Source organism: Apodemus sylvaticus, chromosome 14 (genome assembly GCF_947179515.1).
Source record: "Apodemus sylvaticus chromosome 14, mApoSyl1.1, whole genome shotgun sequence".
Taxonomy (NCBI): Eukaryota; Metazoa; Chordata; class Mammalia; order Rodentia; family Muridae; genus Apodemus; species Apodemus sylvaticus.
Window position 1 is genome coordinate 51,692,024 of NC_067485.1, and position 18,194 is coordinate 51,710,217.

Consider the following 18,194-nt stretch of genomic DNA (forward strand, 5'->3'; position numbering starts at 1 on the left):
CCAACCAAAGAGTACACAGGGGATACCCATGGCTCTAACTGGATATGTAGCACAGGATTGCCTTATCTGGCATCCCTGGGAGGGAAGCCCCTTGGTCCAGTGGAGGCTTGATGACACAGCATAGGGGAATGCTAGGCTGCTGAGGCAGAATTGAGTAGGTGGTTTGGGGAGCACACACATAGTGGCAAGGGGAGGAAAGAGGAGATAGGGACCTTGTAGAAGGGAAACTGGCAAGGGGGATAACATTTGAAATATAAACAAATAATATAACCAATAAAAATGAAGGAACAAAAGAAATGCTGGATGTTCTCAAAGTCATTTTCTGTATTAATTGAGATGATTGTGTGATTTCTGTCCTTAAGCATATTTATGTGTTGAATTCTCCTTATTGATGTGTGATGATTAGGCTAGCTCTGCATTCCTTAGAATGAAGAAACCTTGGTCATCATTATGATTTTTAAAAATATGGATATTAAATTCAGATTTAGAATGTTTTTTTGAGAACTGTTATATCTATGTTCATCAGGGATACTTGTCTTTAATATTCTTTTCTGGGATCTTTATTTTATTTATGATATCAGAATAATACTGGCTTTAAAAAATTAGAACCAGTGCTTTTTTAATTTTGCAAAGTAATTTGAATAATATTGGTGTACATAATCTTTGAAGGTCTGGTAGATAGTTCAGTGACATCATCCGATTTTATTTTATTTTTGTTGCTGTTTTCTTAAGAGAATTTTATTACTTCTTCAATTTCATTGTAGGTTGTAGGTCTGCTGAAATTATTATTTTATATTGGTTCACTTACAGTAGGTTTAGTAGCATCTAAAAAATTATTAATTTCCTTTAGCTTTTTTCAATTTATTGGAAAATAAGTTCTTAGGATATACCCAGATGAATTTTGAATTTCCTTAGGATCCATTCTAAAAATATTTTATAAAAATTATGATTTTGTGAGTGTATGCCACAAGTATTCTGGTGCCTGTGATAGCCAGAAGGCATCAGATGCCCTGGAACTGCAGTTACCATCTTTTGTGAGGCACTGGGCGTGAGTACTGAACAAATTTTGGTCCATTAGAAGAGCAAGAAGTGCTCATAAATACTGAGCCATTGCTCCAGGCCCTATAGCTGATCTTCTGTCATATTTCTCTTTGATTTTATTAGTTTGAGGCCTCCCTCCCTTCCCACCTACTACTTTTAGCTTTGTATTATTCTTTTGTTTTCCCAAGATCATAATGTATATCATTATTTACTTGAGATCTCCCAAACTTACTGATGAAATAATTTAGTGATATAAATGTTCCTCTTAGGACTACCTTTATTGAGTTCCAAAGATTTGGGCTTATGGTGCTTACATTTCCATTTAATTTTAGAGATTATTCAGGCTCTTTTGGTGATAAAAAAAGTGGTGACACAATCTCTTCTATTTCTTCCTGAAATTGGTGTTGTCAGAATCCTGGAAGGTTTGAGTGTCAGAAGCCCTGAAGGGGAAGAGGAGCTTGCACTGAGGGGCTTCTGGTTCAATCACTGCAAAGGTTCTGGAGGACTGCATGGAGCTACAAGTCCAGGCCATTTTGAAGTAGTCTAGGATGCACGTCCCACTGAACATCTGGGCCTGGCACTCTCAGACAGTTTTGGAGTATTCTGCAGTTGACTGAAAATCTACTGGGACAGACATAGACTAGCGACTGAAGATAAAGGTAAGGAATTTAGGAGTATCATCTGTAAGCCACATTGGCCATTGAAGAAACTGGGAAAGGCTAAGAACCATTTTAGCAATTAAATGAAAATCACATGGCAACCATTGTGAAGTATTGCTGCAACCAAAAACATAATTATAACAATATGGAGCAGTAGGTTCATAGGAAGCACAAGCATTTAAAAAAATTTTTTTTATACCCACGGCTAATCCATGATGAACATTTTGCTTCTTTTTTTTTTACTTTTACTTTTTTTTTACAGTCCAGTCTTTGCCCCCTCCTGTTCTTCCCTCCCACAGTTCCTTATCCCACTCCTCCTCTCCCCCACCCCTGTCTCCAAGAAGATGTTCCGTGCACCCCCATCTCTGCCAAGCCTTCCCACTCTCTGAGGCCTCAAACCCCTTGAGGGTTAAGTGCCTCTTCTCATACTGAGGCCAGACCAGGCAGTCTTCTGATGTATATGTGCTTCATATCAGCTAGTGTCCACTGCCTGGTTGGTGGTTCATGGTCTGAGTGGTCTTAGGGATCCAGGTTAGTTGATACTGCTGGTCTTTCTAATGGGTCACCCTCCTCCTAAGCTTCATCCAGCTTTTCCCTAGTTCAACCATAGGAATCCCCAACTTGAGTCCAATGGTTGGATGTAAATATCAGCATCTGTCTATAGCCATGTTAGGCTCCAGTCTGTAAGCACACCATAACATCAGTAATAGTGTCAGGCCTTAGATCCTCCCCTTGAGATGGATCCCAGTTGGATCAGTCATTGGCCTGCCTTTCCCTCAGTCTCTTTTCCATTTTTGTTTCTATAGTTCTTTTAGACAGGAACAATTCTGGGTCAGGAATTTTGACTGTGGGATGACAACCTCATCTCTCCCCTGTCTTTCTACTGGAGATGGACTCTATGAGTTCCCTCTCCCCACTGTGGGGCATCTCATCTAAGGTCCCTCCCTCTAAGTCCAGAGAGTTTCTCATCTCCCAGGTTTTTGGTACTTTCTTGAGGGTACACCCACCACCCAACCCCCAAGGTTACATATTTCCATTCATTTTGCTGGCTCTCAGGGCTTCTCTCCTGACTCCTAACCCTCCATATCTGTTCATGTTCCCCTCCCACTCCCCTCTCCCATCAGGGCACTCCTTCCCTCTGCCCCCCCATTCCTACTGTGACTGCTTTCTTCTCCCTCCTGAGTAGGATTAAAGCATTCCTACTTGGGCCCTTCTGCTTGTTAACCTTCTTGAGTTCCCCTTTACTAACATACCAAAGTGTCTTAGTTAGTGTTTTAGTGCTGTGAAAAGACATCACGGCCAAGGCAACTACTATAAAAGAAAACATTTAACTGGGGCTAGCTTACAGTTCCAGAGGTTCAGTCCATCATCATCATGGTGGGAAGCATGGCAGTCTGCAGGCAGTCATGATGTTGGAGGAGCCCAGAATTTGCCATCTTCATCTACAAGAAGCAGAAGGGGGCTGTTTTTCACAGGCAGCTGGGAGGAGACTTTGATTTCACGCTGGGCAGAGCTTAGGCATAGGAGACCGCAAAGCCCTTCCCCACAGTGACGTGCTTCCTCCACATGGTCCTCATGCCAGAACAAAGCCACACCTCCTAATAGTGCCTTCCCTTTAGGCCAGATATTCAGACACATGAATCTATGAGGGGCAAACCTATTCAAAACAACACAGCTAGCTTCCTTGTGTGGTAAACTTAGCATTTTCATAGGCTCTCCTAAATCCTCATCAGGAAATGGAGAGGATTTAAGATGAAATTATCATGTTCCTCATCCTATGCTTCAGGGTTATTTTCATGCAATGGAGAATATGTATCTAAAGAAAGCCCCAGTAAGGAAGCTGAAGGAGTTGCCACCAGCATAATTTTCTGTGACACTGTTTTGCATTCTGATTTTGTCTGAATAGGAAACATCTTTGCCTGTCTTACCAATTTTAAGTTTTGACTATCGAGTTTATATTCATTCGAGGAATGAGCTCATCCATGGTTCTTCTGCATGATTACCATCTTCCTTTCTTTCTTAAGCACTTTGAAAACAATCCAAATTAAATCCCAGGTGACCAAAAATTGAACAGTGAGCTTTCTCCTTTGTTTATATGCCTTTTCAATACTGTTTCAGACCATGTTCCATACATCTTCTAAAGTTCCTTATTCTAGAAACCAGGACTATAATTATAAACAACTTACAAGTCATCTAATAGTTGTGACTTTAATACTTGTTCTCTTGTTTTCTGTAATAACAATAATAATAATAATAATAATAAATGATAATGATTGTTGATGATGATGATGATGATGATAATATGCACAAGAATAAAACATAAGAAAAAATTCTTCCCAGGTTTCTGCCTCATGATTCTCACTCACCTCCTTCTGTCAGTCCTCACTCTCTTATCTAATACCTGTTGGTTTCTGCGTTGATTTCTGTGGCTGCCGCTGCTGACCGGGCCGCGGGCCACGGTGGAACCGTGAACCGCAATGAGACACGCTAGACCAGATAGCTCCACGTGGGCTTTATTTAAGAAGGGGAAGGGGTAGCCGGCGGGAAGGGAAGGGGGAAGAGAAAGAAAGAGAGAGAGGAAAGGAGCGCTGCTCAGTTATATACCGGCGGTGACGTAATTACAGGTAAAGGTGGGCTATGGAATTCTGGGTAAATGGCAGCCGTTGCCTAGGCAACAGACCTATACATTGCTTTGCATGGCGTCACAAGTTTTGCAGGCCTCAGGCCTTGGGTACCTACAATACCAACTTCAGATCCCTGGTTGGGCACCATTTGTTTACTGCTCTAGAGGTAGTAGAACCCTGGAAGAATGGAGTCAATAAAGGTTGGCTAAAGTGTGTAGAGTACAGTCATTCTGATGTTATTTTTGTTGTTTTATGTTCACAGTTGTGATTTGGTTGTTGTCAAATTATACACTCATTTATTTTCTATCTAGAATCTCTTTTTAGTGGTGCTTACTCCTCTTTTCCATTTAAGGTTTTATTTAAAGTGCTCTGTGAGATTTTTCTTGAGGTGAGTTGTGCTTGTTGTTGTTATGCATTGTTTTGTTTGTCTCTTTGAATCATGGACAATTTTCGTTCTCCAACTATTGTGGAGAGTTTTGATGAGTATGGTAGTCTAGTTTGGTAGCCATGGTCTTTTAGAACATGGAGTGCTTTTCTCCAGGCTACTCTTGCCTTCAGAATTTCCATTTGAGAAATCAGGAGTCATTCTGGTGGTTCTTCCTTTATATATGACTTGTGTTTTTTTCTCTTGTGGCTTTCAATATATTTTACTTATTTATTTTTGTATATTTATTGGTTTTACTATGATATGAAATGAGGTTTTATTAGTCTTGTATAGATGTATTTCTGTGTACCTTGTGTCTTTATATCTTACCTTAGTTTGGCAAGTATTTTGCCTATGATATTAAACATCTGTTCTAAGTTATCTTCTTGGTATTTTTCTCCTTTTATTGCTGTAATTAAAAGATTTTGTCTTTTCATGGTATCTCACAGTTCCTGAATGATCCTGTTTCCTATTTTCTAACAGTTTCCTTTTCTTTGCTTCGTTGTCTAGATCCTCTACTTTATTCTTGACTTCTGCTTTGCTACCTTATGCTTGATTCACTCAACTTCTACGGTTTGCCCCTGCATTTAGTTGGGATACTGTTTTTGAATTCCATCTTCATTTCAGCTTGTGTTCTCTTCAATGTTTCTCCATTTTTATTAACTTTAAAATTCAATCCAGAAATTACTTTTGTCATTTTACTCAGGTGCAGAGTTGTATTTTCTTGGTCATCACTGAAGTGTTTATTGGTATCCTCTTTAAGTTAAGTGTTTGTGTGTTCTTAATTTCCTTTAATTCTTTGATAAAATTTATGATTGTTCTTTTAAATTTTATGTTAGAGCTCATCCCAATAACTCTCATTAAAGAACACTTTCATAGAACTACAGAGTTTGATGGGAAACATGCTGTTTGGCCATTAAAATAATTTTGTTTTTATGACATTGTCTTTAGTTGAGTGTCTGATGTAATCATCTATCTTTTCTTAGATCAGGCTCATGTAGAGGATGCGCATATTGACTTAAGCCAGATCATTGTGATGGATGCTCTGTTTAAATGGACGAGGAAATTCTAGCAGCAAACCCACAATTATAGTACCAGGTTAGGCAAGGGAGACTTGGGAATAAAAAGGGTTCACAGCCATAGATCTCTAAATATGCTTGTGGGTTTTCATAAGAAAGATGAGTGAATGAAGGGGAGAAAAGAAAGAAGGGACCTGCTCATGAAAGGGGGCTCACACACCATAGGTCCCAGACCATGGGTCTAGACCTACGCTTCTAGATACGAAGATAGAGACACATTTAGATAAGGGAACAGAAACAAAATGTTCTTAAGTCAGAACCTCAGAAAGGTGACTCATGCCCAGAGAGTGTTTTGAGAACATGGTCTAGGGCCAGGCTTATGGCTTTCCAGGTGGCAGCTGGTTGGAAAAAGATTGGGGAAATAGAAAAGTCAGTTTACTTATGAGAGATATCTTGAGCACTGATGTGGCCTATTTTGAAGAATACTACCATGCCTCTGAGAAAAATAAATATTCATTAGTGTCTGAGTGGAATATTCGCAGATAACCAATTGTTTTGTGGTATCAGTTAACTCCAGCGATCCCTGTTTAATTTTTACATTGACATCCTGTCTAGTGACAACAGTGGGTGTCTTTGTTTGTGTTTTATTGTTGTAATAGTTTATCATGACAAAAAGTAATTTGGAGGTGGGGTGGATTGGCTTGTAGCTTGTAGTCCATCATCAGGGAAGCCAAGGAAGGAATTTAAAGCAGGAAACTGGAGGCAGGATTAAAAGCAGATACCATGGAGAAATACTGCTTACTGGCTTGCTTCTTACTGCTTGGTCAGACTACTGTTTTATTTTATAACACTAAAGACCACTGACTTGGGGGGTCACACCACTGACAGAGGACTGCACCCTCTCACATCAAGTGTTGATTGAGAAAATGCCTCATATTTGTATACAGGCCAATTTTTTCTCTATTTGTGGTTCCCTCTTCTGTGATGACTCTAGATTTAGTCAAGTTGCCAAAAAATAAGCAACATAGGTGGGATATTGAGGAATCCCATAATTATCATGTTAGCGTTAATTTGTACCTTGAGATCTAGTAGTTTTTGTTTTATGAAATTGAACACATCTGTGTTTGTTGCATAATCTCCTCTTGATGGATTGTTTCCTTAATGAATATAGTGGCCTCTTTATTCTATCTTAGGTTTGAAGTCTATTTACTCAAATATAATAGCTATGCCAGATTGTTTCCTAGTTCCATTTGCTTAGAATCTTGTGTTCAAAGGAGGTGGCTACCCTTTATAATAAAGTATGCTTCTTGAGGCATAAAAAACCCCCTATGTTCTAATCCAATCAGTTGAGCCAGTATCTTTCATTGGCAGATTGAGGTTAAATATTAAAAGTTAATGTTGTAAGGTATAGTCTTGTCATTTTGATGATTCTGTGGTATTTTCATATGTATCTGCAATTCCTTGGCGTTATTTTCTCTCAATGGTTGTATTAGTCAGTATTCTCTGGAGTCACAGAACTTATGGGTAGTCTCTATATAGTACGGAAATTTGTTGAAGACTTACAGTCTGTAGTCCAATTCCCCAACAATGGTCAGCAGCAGCTGTGGATGGAAGTCCAAAGATCTAGCAGTTGCTCAGTCTCACAAGGCAACTAGGCAAAGAAGAAAGAATCTTTCTTTTTCTAATGTCCTTAGTAGGTCTCCAGCAGATGCTGTGGCCCAGGTTACAGGTATGTGCCACCACACCTGGATCTGGGACTTGTTTTGTCCCAGATGACCTTGGACTCAGAGATCACCTTGTCTTAGTCTCCTTGGACTCACAACTATTATGCCTCAAGATTTCCATGTCAAGATCCAGGTCAGAAACTTGTATCTCCCAGTCTCAAGATCAGGATCACAGGTGAGCCTTCCAATTCTAGATTGTAGTTCATTCCAGATATAGTCAAGTTGACAACCAGGAAGAGCCACTACAATCCATGTCTTGTCAAATTGACACATATAATACCTCATATCACATGAAACAATAACAAGGTTATGAATAAGCCTAACATGATATAACTATTCCTTATAAAATTGCAAACGCATTTGTAAATTTATGATGGGGCAATATCCATTGCGGACATTCTTTTAGTATTTCAACTTAAATAAAAATTGATGTTAAAGAAATTTGAAGAAAGACAAATGTGTTCTTAACAAAGTAAAACAAAAACATTCATATTATATTATAATCCTCATTTCTGCAACTGATTACATGGCCTTAGCTGCTATTTATAACTACCTTCCTCTACTACCCATTCTGTATTTCCTCTATCCTCTGCAGGTACCCCAGTGGGTCTTGACTCTTTTCCTGAAGGAATGACCATGCCTTCATTCCTGATAGGTCTGCACCCTTTGTCATCCTGCTTGAATTAGGCTGTTGCAGTTAGTTTCCCATTGACTTTAATCACAGGACATGGTAGTACTAAGAGACACCCTTTGAACATTTCTTTTTTTTTTTAATTCGATATAATTTATTTACATTTCAAATGATTTATCTTTTCTAGCCCCCCCCCACTCCCCGAAAGTCCCGTAAGCCCCCTTCTCTTCCCCCGTCCTCCCACCCACCCCTTCCCACTTCCCCGTTCTGGTTTTGCCAAATACTGTTTCACTGAGTCTTTCCAGAACCAGGGGCCACTCCTCCTTTCTTCTTGTACCTCATTTGATGTGTGGATTATGTTTTGGGTATTCCAGTTTTCTAGGTTAATATCCACTTATTAGTGAGTGCATACCATGATTCACTTTTTGAGTCTGGGTTACCTCACTTAGTATGATATTCTCTAGCTCCATCCATTTGCCTAAGAATTTCATGAATTCATTGTTTCTAATGGCTGAATAGTACTCCATTGTGTAGATATACCACATTTTTTGCATTCACTCTTCTGTTGAGGGATACCTGGGTTCTTTCCAGCATCTGGCAATTATAAATAGGGCTGCTATGAACATAGTAGAGCATGTATCCTTATTACATGGTGGGGAGTCTTCTGGGTATATGCCCAGGAGTGGTATAGCAGGATCTTCTGGAAGTGAGGTGCCCAGTTTTCGGAGGAACCGCCAGACTGATTTTCAGAGTGGTTGTACCAATTTGCAACCCCACCAGCAGTGGAGGAGTGTTCCTCTTTCTCCACATCCTCTCCAACACCTGCTGTCTCCTGAATTTTTAATCTTAGCCATTCTGACTGGTGTAAGATGAAATCTTAGGGTTGTTTTGATTTGCATTTCCCTAATGACTAATGAAGTTGAGCATTTTTTAAGATGCTTCTCCGCCATCCGAAGTTCTTCAGGTGAGAATTCTTTGTTTAACTCTGTACCCCATTTTTTAATAGGGTTGTTCGGTTTTCTGGAGTCTAACTTCTTGAGTTCTTTATATATATTGGATATTAGCCCTCTATCTGATGTAGGATTGGTGAAGATCTTTTCCCAATTTGTTGGTTGCCGATTTGTCCTCTTGATGGTGTCCTTTGCCTTACAGAAACTTTGTAATTTTATGAGGTCCCATTTGTCAATTCTTGCTCTTAGAGCATACGCTATTGGTGTTCTGTTCAGAAACTTTCTCCCTGTACCGATGTCCTCAAGGGTCTTCCCCAGTTTCTTTTCTATTAGCTTCAGAGTGTCTGGCTTTATGTGGAGGTCCTTGATCCATTTGGATTTGAGCTTAGTACAAGGAGACAAGGATGGATCAATTCGCATTCTTCTGCATGCTGACCTCCAGTTGAACCAGCACCATTTGTTGAAAAGGCTATCTTTTTTCCATTGGATGTTTTCAGCCTCTTTGTTGAGGATCAAGTGGCCATAGGTGTGTGGGTTCATTTCTGGATCTTCAATCCTGTTCCATTGATCCTCCTGCCTGTCACTGTACCAATACCATGCAGTTTTTAACACTATTGCTCTGTAGTATTGCTTGAGGTCAGGGATACTGATTCCCCCAGAATTTCTTTTGTTGCTGAGAATAGTTTTAGCTATCCTGGGTTTTTTGTTGTTCCAGATGAATTTGATAATTGCTCTTTCTAACTGTGAAGAATTGAGTTGGGATTTTGATGGGTATTGCATTGAATCTTTAGGCAAAATGGCCATTTTAACTATATTGATTCTACTGATCCATGAGCATGGGAGGTTTTCCCATTTTTTGAGGTCTTCTTCCATTTCCTTCTTCAGAGTCTTGAAGTTCTTGTCATACAGATCTTTCACATGTTTGGTAAGAGTCACCCCAAGATACTTTATACTGTTTGTGGCTATTGTGAAGGGGGTCATTTCCCTAATTTCTTTCTCAGCCTGTTTATCCTTTGAGTATAGGAAGGCCACTGATTTGCTTGAGTTGATTTTATAACCTGCCACTTTGCTGAAGTTGTTTATCAGCTGTAGGAGCTCTCTAGTGGAGTTCTTTGGGTCACTTAGGTAGACGATCATGTCGTCTGCAAATAATGATAGTTTGACTTCTTCCTTTCCAATTTGTATCCCTTTGACCTCCTTATGTTGTCGAATTCCTTTGAACATTTCTTTAAGTGCTTCTCAGACATTCAAGATTCCTCTCTTGTGAATTCTCTGCTTAGTCTTATACCTCCCCTTTTTTGTTATTGATTGCGTTGTTTGGTTTTTGGTGGTTGACTCCTTGAGCTCTTAATATATATTTTGGATATTAGCCTTCTATTGGATGTGGGATTAGTGAAGGTTTTTTTCCCCAATTTGTAGGTTGCCAATTTGTTTTATTGACTATGTACTTCTCCTTACAGAAGCTTTCCAGTTTTATGGGGTTCCATTTATCAATTCTTGATCTTAGAGTCTGAGCCATGCAGTTCTGTTTAGGAAATTTCCTCCTGTGCAATGAGTTTTAGGCTTTTTTCCTGTTTTCTCTTCTATTAGATCCCATGTATCTGGTTGAGGTCCTTGATCCACTTTGACTTGAGCCTTGTGCAAGGTAACAAATATATATCTGTTTTTGTTTGTTTTTCTAATGAAATATCTCAACAGCAAAGCTATTACATTTAATTGTGGGCATTATTGGTTAGTAAAAAAAATCATGTTAAGTCACTCCATTACTAAAGCTCATTTGTTTCAAAGACGATGCAGAGTATGAAATGTAGATATACCTTAACAAAACATCCAAATAATGGATACATACAGTGCTTTATGGGAGAAATACTCTATCCATGATAGAATAAAACTTGGGAACAGGAAAGATGCCTTAAGATTTTGATTAAGATGTTTTATTTTCAAAGACTAAATGTGCTGTACATTGCATAAACATTTCAGAGTGAAACTATGATTGCCAGAGTTTAGACTGCTTTTCCAGTTACTTCATATTTCCTCCATGGTCATCCATGGATGACTTCTCTGAAGGTCAATGTGGTATCCATTTCAGAAGGGTGTCTTGAAGATTGAGTAACTTCCATCAAATATGTTGTAGCAGTAAAACACAGTCAGTGAGGATTGCACATGCATAGCATTCAATGACAAACTCTTTTTGTCCATAAAGTCATCATCTGTCCACCTGAAAAATGAAAAAGTGTGGCTCATTCCCGAAAGGAAGATTTCATGAAATAGACACCATCTACTTTCATGTATTTGTCAAAGATAATAAGAAACAACACAAACCCTGTAGTTTCATGGGGAGTGTTTCCAGGATGCAATGCAAATTGGGGACTCCAAAGAGACTCCACTATTTTCCTGGAGCTGAGTTGGTAGAGGTGAATTTATTGGTGGCCCAAGTGTCTAAGATAAAAGACCCAAGCAGATAGATTTGTACAGACAGACAACAGACAGACAGACAGAGACAGAGAGACAGAGAGACAGAGAGACAGACAGTTCTGATGGTTGGTAGAAGCTCCCCATTCATCTTAGAATATGAACCAGTATGCTACTCAAGAAAGGTGCCTAAAATTAGAGAGACCCACTCAAAGAATTAGAGATGATTTTTGAAGTTTATACCGAGCTTGGAACTTTCTGTTTCAAAGAACCAAGCCAGAAAATCTTAGATGTGAATCCAGATGGTGCTGCCTGGTCTTACCTAAATGAAAGTGAGAGGGAATATTCAAGCTTGAGGAGTGTATCTGATTAAATATTTTGTCCATTTCTTTTTCAGTTTGGATTTTTTCTCTACTACTGAGTTTTTCAGAGTTCTTTATATTTTCTTGATGCTAGGTCTTAATCATATATGTGATTTGTAAGTGGCCTTTTTTCAGTGTGTTTTATATTTCATTCTCTGAACAGTTTTTGCAAAGGGTGAAAGTTCTTTTCTTGATGCATTTCAACTTCTCAGTTCATATGCACAAACATTCATTGCATCTTATTTGTAATAGTCAAAAACTATAAATAATTCAAATGTTGTTGACAGGTTTATGTATAGCTAAATTCTGATATATTCATACAGTAGAATCCTTCACTAATGCAAAGAAAGGATATACTTACATATACAGTGTGCATACATTTCAAAATAATGATGGGAAGTGAAGGAAGCCAGGCTCCCGCTCCTCCAACAGAAAGCATATGTAGGATGTGATTCCATTTATACATAACTATAGAAAATATAAGCTAGCATGAAATGACAAGAAGCAGAGCTGTGTCCTGGGAAGAGAGATTGGATACGGGAGCAGACTTTAGCCATAAACAATTGACATATGGATATGCTACAATGTGGTAGATATTTTTATTATCTCCATGGTGATTATTTCATCATGACATTTCATGAAGATTTGTATATATTTAAAACTAAATCATGTGCTATAACTATATATGTGCTGTTTATTTCATGTGAACAATACCACAATTAAACTCTGAGATCAGTTATTTAGACATACTAAATATAAAAGCCAGATACAAAGGACAATGAAAAATTAGACTAACTTCAGATTCTCCATGGCCGTATTTACTTTATTTTCTTAATGGTTTTATGAAGGAAACTGATAGACTTTAAAAGTGTGTAAGCATCTTGAGCACACACCTTCAATGAAGAGTTGTTTGAAAGAATAAATGAGAATTTACAAATTACTATTAGCGTGAGATCTTGTACACATAATCCAGGCTAATACTGGGACATATCCTAAGGCCTGACTGGTCTGGTCTAAGTTTTTTGAAAGTAGTGTTCCTAATGATGGTATATTTCTACTAAGAAAAAAGCAAAACAAAACAAACAAAATAAAAACTCAAATGCAAAGCCTTACTGGGTTCAAAAAGTGTTGGAAGATATACTCAGACAAATGAGGTGCCCCCTTACAGGAAGCTAAACCTGCTAGAAAGAAACCGGAGAAATGAAACTCAGTTTAAGTATGATAACGCCTCACAGAGTCACACAAGGAAGAAGGAAAGACCAGTTATAACCTAAGCAGCTATATTTGAAATATTGGATCCTAAAAATGAAGCTGGTGTTATTTAATCACATGATCTGAGAAAGCCAGAGTACTGTTATAGCTGAGCAGACCCTAAAGGTCCATGCACAAGTTTCCATTAGCTCACTGCTTTTTTAAAAAACTTCCATAGGTTCACTGATTTCTTCCTGGATGACGTCCAAGTACATCTGCATGTAAGATAAAGCCCTTGCCTCTGCTCACCACCAGTCTGTCAGCCTGTTTTCTACATGATCTTTCCTGTCATGGTGAAGGATTTCTAAATTTCATATGTGTTGGATCTTCTGTTCTCATACCTGTGTCGTTTCATTCTTCAATAACACCATTAGTCCTTTATAAATCTCTACAGAAATGATATCATGGATCTGAAAGTTCAGTATCCTAAAACAGTGGCATTTTATGCACTGCTGCACAACACATAAGGCCACAGGGAGAGAAAGAACTACCTGGAAGTGTTAGAGTCACACTGTGAAGTAGGGTTTTGGGGGGGTTCTTTAACAGTAGGGTGCTGATTGTCACATGAAACATGTTATATTTCATCATAAACTCTGAAATGGGACTTCGTGAATAAAAGTGTAAATTACAATTTAACATGTGCAAGGGACATAATGAACCTGAACTAGGAAACTCGGGGCAAACCAAATTTTGGTACTTAAAACATGAATGCTTGTATTTTTTAATTACAACTTTATTAAAGGTATGTAACACTTTGGAATAAAGCACACAAACATTTGCAGACCTTGAAGCTGCTTAAAAATTACAGCCTTACCTTAGCGTGGAGGCTGAAACTGGAATCAATGAGCATTCAGGGAATTGAATGGTGTTGCTTGACTTAAGCCCGGGTCTTTCCAGTTTTGAAGCTCTGCGCTCTTTCCATTGCATCACTGCTTCAGCTTTGCAGACTCGCCCTGAGGAGTTACAGACAGGCATTTGCACAGTCCAGAATCTCTAATTAACAGACCAGAAAATGCGCTGGAGGAGGCAGAGAGCTGAGACCAGACTACTCCAGTCCACAAGCTCCACACTCTTGTGAGGCATGCCAAGCCTGGGCAAAACAACCTTCCAGGGAAGCATTTGCGGAGGTCACAATTAACTGGGCTTGGGCAGCTTAACAGTGATAACAAGGGCAGGTATTTGACCTCATCCAATTACTTTCAAGAACAGCCGGTATCAAATTCATTTCAGAGGTACCTTCAGTTCAATAGAAGCAGATAGCTTCTAAATGAAGTGATTGTACACAAGCTTAGAGGAAATCTGAGCCACTGCCAAACCTCAGGACGATAATAGGCATCTCAATACAGCCACTGGAGCTATGTACGGCTAATGCACAGATGCTGCAGGCTCGAGCCTGGCTGAAAACGCAGGGAGGTTGCATGGTATATTAAACTCACCGAATTTTACAGCTAACATCTGGCCTTAAGGACAGCTGTGGTCAGATTTAGTGAAAGGCTCCAGTGAGAAACAGTAAAGTCAAATGGTTGAGCCTCTCCCCAATGTACTAAAGCAATTTGTTAATCAGCCAATCTGCACTGGGACTAATGTTTACTAGTTTCATTTTACTCCAGGCAAGAATAAACTTCACAAAGTGAGTTAAACATCATATTGTGACTCATGGGAGTCTTATTCACAGAGCTCATCTTAGATAAACAATGAAATATCACATTTATCCCCATTGTTTCCTTTGTAGCACCCCACCATGTACCCTTTCAGTACTCCCCTAACTTCATGTCCTTTTTTATTTTATTTTCTTGAAATCCAGTAGGGCCACCCATATATTCTTCCTCTGGAGTATGCGTTACCTACCAATGGGCACATACTTAAAATGTAATAATTCTCCACTTCCCCACACCTCAAGTTAGTCACTGGTATACTCCGTAAGAGGTGGGGCCTGTACTTTTTCTCTAGCATCCTTCAGGTTCACAACAGAGTGGTTTTCTCGGCAGGTGATGGTGAATACAAAGGGGAAAAAGAGGGTATGAATGGTTCTTCCTTTCCATTCATCCCAGTTTCCAGAGCTTCAAGATGTTTGAATCAAAGCACCCTTTAAAGGCACTCATTTGGCACAAATATAAATTCACAGCATACTGTATCTATGCAGACAGCTGATGAATTTTATGTTTGGGATAGAGAGCAGTAGTTCATAGTGTGTTTTGTGTGTGTCTGTTTCTAATCTTTCAGAAAACACAACATGGATTTAATGTGACCCCAAAGAGTATAAGGAAAACAGGGGCTTGCCCTCTTATCCCACATTTGAAGCTTGTTGAATTTCCTCAACCACATTTGAAGTGAATCAAGATGGTTAACAGCTGCCTCACTTATTAGAAAATTTCTCATTTTAACTATAAATAAACACTTTGTCCAGGGAAAGATTAAAAATCCTACCAATCCAAATTGCTTGTGTTTCCTGAGCAACTTAGACATTAGGCCAGAAACACAAAGCATATTCTAAAATATAGTCCTAGAAGTCATCGGCAGACAAAGAGAGAAAAAACAATCTGCTAACACATTGTATCCATCCTTCTGTCCTTAAATTCTAGGTGAGTCAGCCATTGTGAACAGCTTGGGATGTCCTGGGAATGTTTCCTATGTACCCATAGCTACATGGTCGAAGGGTCTGTGAGCACAACTCTGCCAGTGTTTCCATGTTGCTAATACTCAGAAGGGACCAAAAAGACTATTTCATGCTTTTCAGCCTTCTGAATATGAGTGTTATCTGGTGCATGGGAACAAGTTGACTCAGAGGAGGTAGATCATTGAGAGTCTGTTAGGATACTGAAGTTTTGGGGAGAGCATGGGTTTCCTGTCTCTCACATGTACTCTCCTTCCTCTTTTTCCCTAATGCACAGTGTGGTCTAGGCACAACTCTTCAGAATGACTGCATTGGTACCCATGGCTCCTCTAATGAGTACAGTGGGTCTGTGAATTCAAGCTAATAATTATTCTTTAAATACTAGGTGGGATGGAATATAGCTCAGTGGTTAAGAGATTACGTGTTATTCTTTCAGAGGACCAGTTTGGGTTCCCAGAACCCAAATCATGGCTCACAACTATCTGTAATACTAGTTCTAGGACATTTGAGTCCTTGTTCTGGTATCAGACATACATGTGATAGGTCATTCAGGCAAAACAGAAGCATGCACATAGATAGATAGATAGATAGATAGATAGATAGATAGATAGATAGTAGATAGATATACAGACAGACAGACAGATAGATGATAGGTAGATGGATGGATAAATGGATTGGTATATAGATAGATGATAGATAGAGAGTAGAACAATGAAAATCATGTATTGAAAGTTATTTCCCCCCCCCCCCATGGGAAGCACTAGGTCCCTTTACACATCACCAATCCTAGAAGAAGAATTTTAGAAGGATATTGGATTATTACAGATTAACTTTGGTCTATGGCTCTTGGTTAAAACCAATAAAAACTGACATTAGAATAATAATCTTCAAAGGTGACCTCACTTCCATGTTCCCAAATAATATTGTCATGGAGAAATAGCCCAGAAGGAAACTGACTAGATTTTATTTTTCACTTGAATGAGGACAACGACAGTCTGCCCTAAATTAAGGTAATTATTTGAATTTGCTAACTTGTGGACTAGTGTTACCACAAAGCCTTAAGGCATTTAATCTAAGGCTCCTGAAGAAACAAAACTGGAAATTCTTACTATGCCATTCCTCAGGAGGCTTAATCTGTACTTTATGTGAAGCAACCCATGAAAACAACACAAAGAAAGTTGGATGAAATACTTTTAAAGAAGTGTTAATAAAATATTTACTGGTTGGCACGGGAAAGATGGCTCAATGATTGAAAGCAATGACTGCTCTTTCAGAAGACCTAGGTCCAATTCCTCATCATTGGCAGCTCACAATTTTCCGTAACTTGAATTCCACAGGATCTGGCACGCTTACACCTATGCACACAAAATAAAATAAATTATTTCAAAAAATTTTAGTATTTGTGCTATAAATTCTAAGAACGCAAATTGTTCTTATGTTGTTCTGAATCCCCAGGACAGACAATAGTAGTGGGTATAAATAGATATTCCTAATTAGCTTAGTAAATGATTGATTTGGTGATCTGGCAAAATAAAATTATTATTATTAATTATTTATTATTATTTTCTTGGAAAATCCAAAAGTAAAGGAAGAATTACAGCGGATAAGTATAATATTTCCCCTAGTATTTTCCCTTGAGATTATTTGCTGAACATCACAATTTATGCTGTTATGCCTGGGGGGGGGGGTGTGGTGATCAAAAAATAAAGCACAAACTTCTTCTAAATAAAAAAATGTGCATTATTAGAGGTATTGTTGCTGGGGTTTCTATTGCTCTGACAAAAATAACATGGGCAAAATAACTTGTGGAAGAAGGAAATACACCTTTTCATTTTTCACCTTGTAGTTTGCTATCCATGAAAGTCAGGGTTGAAACCTGAGGCAGGACGCTGGAAGGAGACTCTGAAGCAGAATCCACAGAGGAATGCTGTTTGGTGGTTTCTTCCTCATAGCTTTCTCTGCTATTTTGCTATAAAACTCAGGACCACCTGACCAGGAGTAGCAGCACCCACAGTGGGACAGGCCATTTACCAAGACAACATGCCACACATTTGCCTACAGGCCAGTCTAATGGAGGCAACTTTTTTCAATTAATATTCTGTCTTCCAAGATATGTCTGTTTTTTTCCAAGTTGTACAACATGATCAAGAGACATCCTCCATAAGGCCTGAACACGAAAACTCTGTAGAGTGCTAGTGTGAGTTTGGCACAACTCATTCCTTACCAGGATAGCAAAAAGAACTAAATAGATTGAAAAAAGAAATCAGTTGTTTTCAAATTCTGGTACTGAGGAAAAGGTAAGAAAGATGCTTCTGCTGCCTGAAATTTATAGAAAAGTTTATTTATGGCCCATTTTATGTGTGGATATGTATCTCAAGTGCATAGAAAAGTTATTCATGCACCAGCTCACATGAGACCTACTGCGTCAACTTGACAGTAGAAAATGGTCCTAAATTTTTAAATTATTTATTAATTTTTATTAT